Source organism: Globicephala melas, chromosome 2 (assembly GCF_963455315.2).
Source record: "Globicephala melas chromosome 2, mGloMel1.2, whole genome shotgun sequence".
Taxonomy (NCBI): domain Eukaryota; kingdom Metazoa; phylum Chordata; class Mammalia; order Artiodactyla; family Delphinidae; genus Globicephala; species Globicephala melas.
The window spans coordinates 142,963,928-142,974,510 of record NC_083315.2 but is presented as its reverse complement, the minus strand read 5'-3'; positions in this window follow the sequence as shown (position 1 = coordinate 142,974,510).

Sequence of the window (10,583 nt, the reverse complement as noted above, 5' to 3'; positions counted from 1 at the left end):
TAGGCAATGCTCCTGTCCTGGTTGTTTGTTTGTTTGTTTTTGTTTTTTTGAGGTACGCAGGCCTCTCACTGTTGTGGCCTCTCCCGTTGCGGAGCACAGGCTCTGGACGCACAGGCTCAGCAGCCATGGCTCACGGGCCTAGCCGCTCCGTGGCATGTGGGATCTTCCCGGACCGGGGCACGAACCCGCGTCCCCTGCATCAGCAGGCGGACTCTCAACCACGGCGCCACCAGGGAAGCCCCTGTCCTGGTTTTGATGGTTGTATTTTGGCTGTGTAGGAGAATGCCCTTGATTGTATTTAGGGATAATAGGGCAACAACTTGGCAAATTACTCTCAAAAGCTTCAGGAAAAAAAAGTCTTTGTATTGTACTTGCAATATTTCTGTTTGTGATTGTTTAAAAATTTTAATGGGAATAATAATACAAGGAAAGAGGAAGGAAAAGAAGGTATAAACCAGGGGTCCCCAACTCCCGGGCCATGGACTGGTACCAGTCTGTGGCCTGTTAGGAACCAGGCCGCGCAGCAGGAGGTGAGTGGCTGGCGAGCAAGCGAAGCTTCATCTGTATTTGCAGACGTTCCCCATTACTCGCATTACTGCCTGAGCTCCGCCTCCTGTCAGATCAGTGGCAGTGGTGAGTTGTATAATTATTTCATTATATATTACAATGTAAGAATAATAGAAATAAAGTGCACAATAAATGTAATATGCTTGAATCATCCTGAAAACGTCCCCCACCCCCGGTCCATGGAAAAATTGTCTTCCATGAAACCGGTCCCTGGTGCCAAAAAGGTTGGGGACTGCTAGTATAGACGAGAGGATGGAGGAGGGGAGATGGATGAGTTCTGAGTGTTTGGCCATCAGTGCAAAAGGCTGTATTTAGCCACTTCAGGATTCCAAGGAGAGAGCTTTGCAATAGCAATGAGAGAATCCTCACAGTGACAGGATGGTAGGAAAAAGGCACATAATGGCCCATTGCCATCTAGGTTTTCTCTCCTCCGTGACATCCAGCAGGACAAGGCATTTATTTTATCATCGCTGAGTGGCTGAGAAACAATGAAGCTGCCTTAGAGAATCAGAGGACACAGCAAGTGCTGAAAACATCAACTGGATTCTTTGGGGCCTAAATATACGGGGATCTCCTAGAATCTGACAAGAAATCACAAGAAAGGTGCATTTTTAGATGAGAGCAAGGTATGACGCAGGAAGGAAAGCAAAGGTCGGCCGCCTTTTGGTTCAGGGTTACCAGCAATATCACAGCAACTATTCACCCTTCACTTCCCAGAACAGCTGTGATTGTTACGCTTTTGTCCCTATCAGCCCAGACTCTCTACTATCAGTTCACGTGTACCTGCTTGAGGTCTAGAAAAGCTGATCCCTGTAAGCAGTGTCTTTGGTACAGCGTCATTCCCAGAAGAGGAAAGGAGAAAGAGAAAGCCTGGAAAGTGGAGTAAGTAGAAAGCGAAGGGAGAGAGAGAGCAAGGGTGAGGGCGCATGTGACAGTGTAGCTCTACGTGGTCCCCCCACACCCCGCCAGCCATACGCACCATCACCTCTTACCTCAACTCAGGATCAAGCCACAGTCCTCTCAGAAACAAAGTTTTTAACTCACTTCATTTTGGGCTTCCTCCTTTTAATGATGAAGTCTTCTGTGAAGGAGACAAGAAATGGAAAATAAAGTGTACAAAGGAAGAAAATACTAATCCTTACTTTCATTTACTACATGAGGACCATGCCTTAAAAGGAGTTCCTCTAGGGACTTCCCTGGCAGTCCAGTGGCTATGACTCCGTGCTTTTGCTGCAGGGGGCACGGGTTCGATCCCTGGTCAGGGAACTGAGCGGCCAAAAAAAAAAAAAATTAAAATAAATAAATAAAGACTTTTGCCCATGCTGAAATTAAAAAAAGAAAAAAAAGAGTTCCTCTAATTACACTAGTAGTCAGAAGGTTGCTGTCTGTATTTGAGCTGAGCTGTTGGCGATGGTGCCAATCATGGTTTTTGGTGAGTGGAATCAGACAGCCATGAGTCTGTAGCCCATAGCTGGCCTGAAACTGTCAAATAAGTGAAATCCTGGGCTCCTATAGTCATGAGGATATTCTATAATGTGACAAAGCTAGTAATATGGACTCAAATAACCGTTGTGCCATGGAGGGTCGTAAGGAGCCTGGGTTATTGTCTTCCTATAAAGAGCCACAGCACTCTATTCAACTCTCTACCATCCCAACTGCTAGTTGTGTACATGTGTACACTTACATATGCTCATACTATTTTGTCACGAGTATGTAGTTCTCACACCGTATTGTGATTGCAGACACCATAGACACTCCTTTTTCCTCTCCATAAAATTCTGAAATAACCCCTTCAGGAATACCTGGGACCAGGTGAACTACAACTATAATTGCTCTCAGAACTCAAGCGCTGTAAGGCCAGTATGGAAACTGGTGTGGTGGGGATATAAGGAATCTGGAGTCAGACACATCCAGGTTCATATTTGGGCTCTGTCACCTGCTACTTGGTGACCTTGGCATGTTATTTAATAGCCCTGAGCTCAATTTCCTCATCTATAAAATGAGGATAAAACCACCCAACTCGGGACTTCCCTGGTGACACAGGGGTTAAGAATCTGCCTGCCAATGCAGGGGACACGGGTACGATCCCTGGTCCGGGAAGATCCCACATGCCGCGGAGCAACTAAGCCCGTGCGCCACAACTATTGAAGCCCGCGCGCCTAGAGCCCTTGCTCCGCAACAAGAGAAGCCACCGCAATGAGAAGCCCGCACACCTCAATGAAGAGTAGCCCCCGCTTGCCGCAACTAGAGAAAGCCTGCGCTCAGCAATGAAGACACAACGCAGCCATAAATAAATAAATAAATATTAAAAAATGAAATTAAAAAAAAAACAACACCCGACTCAACTCAGTGTTGGGACCACTGGATGCACCAATGTATAAAAAACACTGAATAGCATGGCTATTGCACAGTGAGCACCTGTAGCTGCTTGTGCTGGTCCACCACACTTGACCCTGTGTCCAAAAGTATAATCTCCTCAGTGTTTGCCGGGCTGGGTTCCTTCTTGATCACTGTTAGTTTCATATTTCCCAAGTTTCCTTCATTCTAAGGAATGAAGGAATTTCCTCAGCTTAAAAACTGTGAAATGGAGTGTGCCTTGTGATCACTCTCCACTGGCAGGGACAATTGCATGGTGGTTGTCATTTGGCTGTACCTGCATGGACTTAGTCATGGTTGTTCACATTAAATTATGTACATTGGTTGTACTGCATGCGTTGCATTTAATTGCCATTTAAAATGTGTTCCCAATGGGTACCTGAAAATCTTTTGTTGACACCTTCTTGTAAGATTGAGAAAGTTTCTGTATAAAACTTGCAGAATGCACATCAGAGGCTTGGAAGAAGGTCCAAGAGACCAGAGTGGAGCACTCCTCTAAGAAATGCACAGAGGATGAGGGCACAGAGAGTGACAGATAAATATTGTGTGGAAGAATCCCAAGTAGTAAGAAAGCATTGAGTCACATAATTAGCTGCATTTTTTTTCTTTCTCAGTGGTCCATAGTATAATGATGTATCTTATAATTGATAGATCTCAGATTTGATAAAACACAGTAGTTGACTCTTGCTCATCCACAAGTGGATGATAGAGTACACATTTTTGGGGAAAAAAATCACTTAACAAAGTGACAACATCCACATATTGGAGGGTATGTCTACTGTTCACAAACACATGCTACTCTGTATGTGCCCTGTGGCCCTTTCGCAGCACAGTCATTTATGTGGCTTCCAGAATCCCTGGATCTGAGAACAGTTCCTCCAGAGAGAGGATGATCTCCCAAGGGAGCAGGTGTAGCTGTGGATCCAAGGCCACAGAGAGGGAGGAGAGAATGAGGAGAAGGAAGGGCTCCAGGGGATTGGTAGCCAAGACCAGGCCTGGCCCCTCTTGTCCCCTTTGAACCCCGGAACAAAGGTAGGCGTCAGCTAAGGAACAAAGAATGTAACCATATATTTTATCTTCTCTGGTTTGATGCTTTTTATTGTTTGTTGCTAAATATTTGTTCTGGAAATACTTCAATACTTTTGAATTATGTGTATGGATGGTAAATGTGTGCTGAATTTTAACTAGTTTTGTTGTAACTGTGATTTGAGATTATCGCTCTGTATACCAAAGCCTCCACCCCTAACCTCTTCAGTTATGCTGGTTAATTAATCAAGATAGCACTGCTCTTACGGCATATGAATCGTTCTGTGAAACCAACTGTGTGGCAGTGCACACGTGTTTTGTCAGTGGTCCAAAAGCAGGGTCAGCTGTTAACTATTTACTAGGACCACTCTTAAAAACTGGAGATAGTATTAAAGTTTTGGTATATATATATATATATATATATCCATATATATCTCATATCTTTCCAGTTTTACAAATTGCTTTAGCTATATAATACATACTAATATTTTCCCATGACATTAGATATTTTAAAAAACAGCAGTTACCAATCATGGTGTGGACCTATTTGGAACATCACAGTCTCTTGTAAGATGTGCCAAAACGAACTGCACGCAATGGTTCAACCGATGTTTGGGAAATAGTTTTCTGTTAAAGGGCAGTGGATGATTCAAGGTTCTCCCTCTGATGAGTCTCCTGTGCTCTGCTGTGCTTTCTTGTGGGGAGATCACAGAAGGGCAGCCTGACATTTTGCTTAACTTACTGTGTTTGGGGCCTCCTTTTCTCAGGCTGCAGGTTTGTAGTTCCCATTGTTTCTGGTGTCTGCCCCCAGTAGCTAAGGTTGGTTCAGTCGGTTGTATAGGCTTCCTGGTGGAGGGGACTAGTGCCTGTCTTCTGTTGGATAAGGCTGGATCTCGTCTTTCTGGTGGGCAGGACCGCATCCAGTGGTGTGTTTTGGGGTGTCTGTGACCTTATTATGATTTTAGGCAGCCTCTCTGCTAATGGGTGGGGTTGTGTTCCTGTCTTGCTAGTTGATTGGCATGGGGTGTCCAGCACTGTAGCTTGCTGGTCGTTGAGTGGAGCTGGGTCTTAGCATTGAGATGGAGATCTCTGGGAGAGCTTTCGCCATTTGATACTATGTGGAGCCGGGAGGTCTCTGGTGGTGCAATGTCCTGAACTTGGCTCTCCCACCTCAGCGGCACAGGCCTGACACCGGGCCAGAGCACCAAGACCCTGTCTGCCACATGGCTTTTGGGAAGTCTGAGGTCTTCTGCCAGCGTTTAGTGGGTGGTCTGTAGGAGTTGTTCCACATGTAGATGTATTTCTGATGCGTTTGTGGGGAGGAAGGTGATCTCCACATCTCACTCCTCCGCCATCTTGAAGGTCCTCCTCAACAGCTTGAGTTTTAATGGAAATTGGGAAGGGGAGAGAGTGAAAGTCTGGGAGCTAGCGTGCAAGTGTTTTCATTGGCTTTTCTGACCACTGAAATCAGAGAGGGTGTCTATAAATGCCCTGAAAATAATACCACTTCCATGTAGTCTTTCTCCACACTGATATTTTATGATAAAACATTTTCAAAGCTATAACAAAGCTGAAAAAATTCTATAGTGAACACCCATATACCTACCACATAGTTTCTCTTTTTTTCTTTTGTTGTGTTATTTCCATAATGACGTGAAAGCTCTTGAATGATGGGGTTTACCTGCCACTCATTAGAACTGGTCTCTGTGATACTTGGAGCTTGGAGGTTAGTTCTTTGTAGCACTTTGAAGCATAGCATTTACTTAGTTTTTTTCTAAGATTCTTAACACAGCAGTAAACACATTTTTAGTATTGGTCCATCACAGTCATAGGTTGCAATTCTGGTTGAACCTTAGAGAAGATATAACTGTTGTGGCCTCCCTCTCTTCTGACAATGGGGCCCCAGCTAACCTTTTAGCTTTGAACAGAAAAGCCCTGTGTTCTAGATCTTCTCTCTCATTTGAATAATTTAAAATGACCATATTTCCATAAATTCATTCAATTCAGTCACTTATGGAAGAAAGTTTGAAAAATCAAAATGTAAAAATCATCAGAAAACTTGTTTTCAAAGAAACTCTCAATGAAACTATTTTTAAGAAAAAGAAATTCAGTAACCAGGTGTTAAGTCTCTGAGATTTCTTGCTTGCTCTGGTTGAAACTAGAAGGAAATGAAACTTTAAGGAAAAGGGGAAGGTGGAAAAAGAGTAGACATTTTGCCCTCGAATTATGAGAATTCACTGAACTATCCTTTCCTTCTCTCTCAAGTTCACACCAAAGTTGCAGTAGGCAGACAGTCACTTACATAGAGGTGAGGATGAAACAGATCTCTGGAGATCTCCTGGATGTCTACTAGAATAGTCTCCAAATAGCACGTTTCCAACTCTTTTCACATTTCTTTGGCAGGTATTTTCAGTCTACTGGACAGGCAACTTACCACTTAGTAAAAGAAGCACAGGAGGCCAGACTTCCCTGGGCATTGTTCTAAGGCTCCTGCATCACAATGTGCTGACATAGTCTCTGAAGTAAGAGAAGAACGCTGGGAAGCAGCAGCCCTGAAGGTCAGCCCCTAACCCTGGGGTTAGGTGTTGCTAGCATTCCTGTGGAGCTGCACAGCTCAGGAGCAGTAGTTCTGGTTGCCACGTGAGGTTTTCAGAGGCTTCCCTGGAGAGAAAAGCCAATTTAGTCATAGGATCACCATGGAAAAGATATACTGAGAAAGTTGAAAACACTATCATTTATCATTCAAGTGATAATTTATCATTCAATCTACCAACATCCCAATTTTCAGAGACTTAAACATATTTAAGCCGCTTTGTGCTTCTATGAAGAAAAACTTCTAAAGAAGGTAGGATTCTTAGAGGGCAGAGGCCTCTTTATCTTCATACCTCCAGCTTCTAGTATATCCAGACACGTGCTGTAGTAGGCACTCAGTAATTGTTGGGTGAATGAATGAATGTAAAGAACTGCATGGTATTCTCTCTCTGAAGTTCTCTTCTCTCTTGAAGATACATGATTAGGTTATTTGTCTTTGCTTTTCTCTGTGGCTTCCCTGTCAGATTGTCCTTCTTCACCTTTGTGTTGTGGTCCAGTGCTGCAGATGCCCACCTGTCTAGCCACTCCCTCCCCTGCTCTTGAGGATGGAAGGGCACCAGGGGATGCTAACTCACCACTTAGGCCTGGGGGGCATGACCTTAGTGAATTAACTTCATTTGGGTCACTATATTCTAGATTCACACACTTGCTTTGGACAGGGCCCAGAGGATATTCAGTCTCTCAGAATAAATACCCTCTGAGTTTTTGAGTGGATGATAGGGTTCCTATTTCCTTAAGAACGGTAACTTCCATGTGGGACCATGTGTTGGGATCAGGGAGACCACAGCATCCACTCCCATAGGATGTGTATCAGGCAGTTTTCCCAGAAGCAGTGTTGAGGGCTGGATGCATAAATGGAGTGTTTACTGGCATCAGGCTCTGGTGATAACTCTCCACGTATAACTGGCTCAGCCTGCAGGCAAGGGCAGTCTGTACATGTGCAGGATCAAAGGGTTTCCTTTTATTTTTGCCTCAGACACTCCCTTTCCCGTCTTTTATCCTGAATGCCCTCTTTCGGATGGACAAATTCTTCCTCTAGTTGTATGAGTACCATTGGCTCTTTCTTCCTTCAGCATATTTGTTGTGTGATCACTTGCCATTTTCTGTGCTTCCTGACTCAGGACCAGGGTACATTTCTGCATAAATCTGATTCATCTCTTCCATGTTGGTGTTACTAATTCTGATGTCTTGATGAAACTCTTCGTTTCTCACTTCTATTTTTTTCGAGGCTACTGGTATCTTAAAAAGTGAAGAAATACCAAAAGAGGGAAATAAAAATCATGGCATATTTTAAATATTTACCTTTAAAATATTAATGCGTTTTAACGTGCACAGAGTATTAAACCATACTTATAACTTTACATGGAGATGATGTCATAGTTCTGAGTCTGAGGCACTTTGTTGAAATGAGGTCCATGACCAATTAACCTTCTGTCCTTGTTCCTCATGAGATGTGCCAACTTGCTCATGCCTGCATGGGGTCCTCTCTACTGCATATCTTAAGCATGATATGAAGTTTTTATGCCAGGTTCTGTCTCTGGTTCCCTGGTGAGTGCTATACAAGGTCAATTCTGTTGGTCAGTTTAGCAATGAGTACCTACTATTTCCTGGTGCTACAGAGGTGAACAGTCTCTGCCATTAAGTGGAGGAGGAGTGATGTAAGCAGATAATTTCAGTGGGATGCAGAGATAAGTGGAAGCACAGATAAGAGGCACTAAGTCCAGTTTGGGGATTTAGGAAAGGGTTCCTGGAGGAGTTAATGTCTAAGGTTAATCTTGGAAGATTAGCCAGCCTGAGCAAAGGCATTGAGGCATAAAATGACATGCTTTGAAGGGGTAACTGCAAATGGTCTGCTGTTAAGTGAGGGGGGAAAGTGAAGGTGGACGAGGGAGGGGCTAGATCACAGAGGACTTTAAAGAACCTAACTGGGGGCTTGGACTTAATTTGTTGCAGCAGTTTTCTGATGAGGAGTTTTAGCACAGAGAGATTTATGCTCTGCATTGATCACTTTGGTAGCAGTGTGAAGGACAGACTCAGGGAGGGCAATTCTGGAGGCATACAGATTAAGATGGTAGCAGTGGGACTAGAAAAGAGAGGGTTAATTTAGGAACTATTAGTAGAGTTGACAGAACTTGGTGACTAACTGGATGTGGGAAGTGAGAAGAAAGAGTGACTCAGAGGTTTCTGGTTTGGGAAACTGGGTAAATGGTGGTGCCATTAACCAAGAAACAAAACACAGGCAGAGGAACAGGTGTAGGAGGCAGGAAGGATGAGTTCCTTGTTTGCAGGAGCCCTTGTCTAGCATGGTGCCTTGTATTCAATAGGTGTTTAGTAAATAAGAGGCTTTTTTCTTAAACCTTCAGTGGCTTCCCATGCTCTTAGGCTATTTGACATATATCATAGGGATGTGTGTGTGTGTGTGTGTATGTGTGTGTGTTCAGTATACACCCAAGAGCCTATACATGTGTGAGCGTGATCTGGCTGCATCCCGGCTTCAGTTCTCTCCAGCTGTATCTCAGAACCCTCCCCTCTCCCTCATCATGCTTCTGTCTCCTTTCTGGTGTTGTATTCTTTAAGCCCTTTTCTCTGTCTGAAATGCTCTTCTCTCAGTTCTTAACATGTGGGGCTTATTTTCATTCTTCTGATCTGACTTCAAATGTCACCTGTTTAGAGAACCCTTTCCTCAATCCCTGGACAAGTGACTGTCTCTCAGCTCTAAATCCACCATTGCATTCTACATTGTGGTGCTGGGGCTGGAACTCAGCTAATGACATTTTTTTTTTTTTTTTTTTTGCCAGCTGGCTTTCTGTTAGGTTGAACAATAGGCTGCATTAGACTACAGGGAACTCGGCAAGCAGAGGGAGCGAAGAAGGGACTTGTGTTCGTTCCTGATTGCTTCTTGATTCTCCCTGTCACCCTGGTAATGGCAACTTGTTCTAGCCTTTTTTTCCCCTCACTCTCAGAATTAGCATCTGGGCAGTGCCCTTTCCTTGGAGGGTTGAGTCCTAGCTCCAAGAGGTCTAACCTCTGAGCTTCCAGATTCTGATAATTCTAACATCTTCCTCCCATCTCCCAGCCCTAGTTTTTTGTGGTATCCGCTTCCTATAGTTATTATCTCTGACATTTCCATGTTTCTTTTGTGCTTTTCCAGATCTCCAACACAGATTTAACTTATTGTCACGCTAAAGTCTCTTAGTGTAATTTCTGCCTTTCTTAATGGCTGGATCTTACACAACTGAATATGATTTAGGGCTCCATCCAGTTACTCTCTAACTATAATAGGATTTTCTTCATAGACTTTTCATAATCTGTATTTCAAAAAAATTTTTTTTTTTGCTTTCTCATAATCTGTCTCCTCTTGGATATGAGTCTTGGTCTCATTCATCACTGTATCCTCAGAGCCTAGCATGGAGCCTTGCATACTGTAGGAACTTAATATATGCTTGTTAAATAAATTATTGAATTATTACAAAAGACTACAGGAGACATACTGCTAACTGACCATACAAAATGGCCAGAATTGAGCAACTTTTTAACCTCTTGGTTCTAGGCCAAGTTATAAATGAACTCTATAATGATGTAACTCTGTTATAGACAGTTGAGCTCAACACTTCTTATAAGCCTGTTAGAATACAATGTATTATTTAACATAGATCCACCCATCATCATTGGGATAATAAGATACATAATTTATTTGCTTTGAATTCTGTATGTACATAAATCCCTACTTTCTATAATTAGGAATGATAATGACTTACCTATTAGGGTTTCATGAAGATCAAGAGTTGGTTATGGGTTAGATCCACAAAGTGTTTTTGGTTAGCAAATAATTGAAAAAACAAAAGCCATCCAAAGAATCCACTTGCTGTAACATGCAACATCACTTAATAGCATTTACTTGGTATATGTAATCTGCTTATATTCTTTTTTTCATTATGTGTTACATGATTTGAAACAACCAAAGCACAGAACCAAGAAAGCAGGTTAAAAAGGAACTGCTTACAAGGAATTACCATAGCACA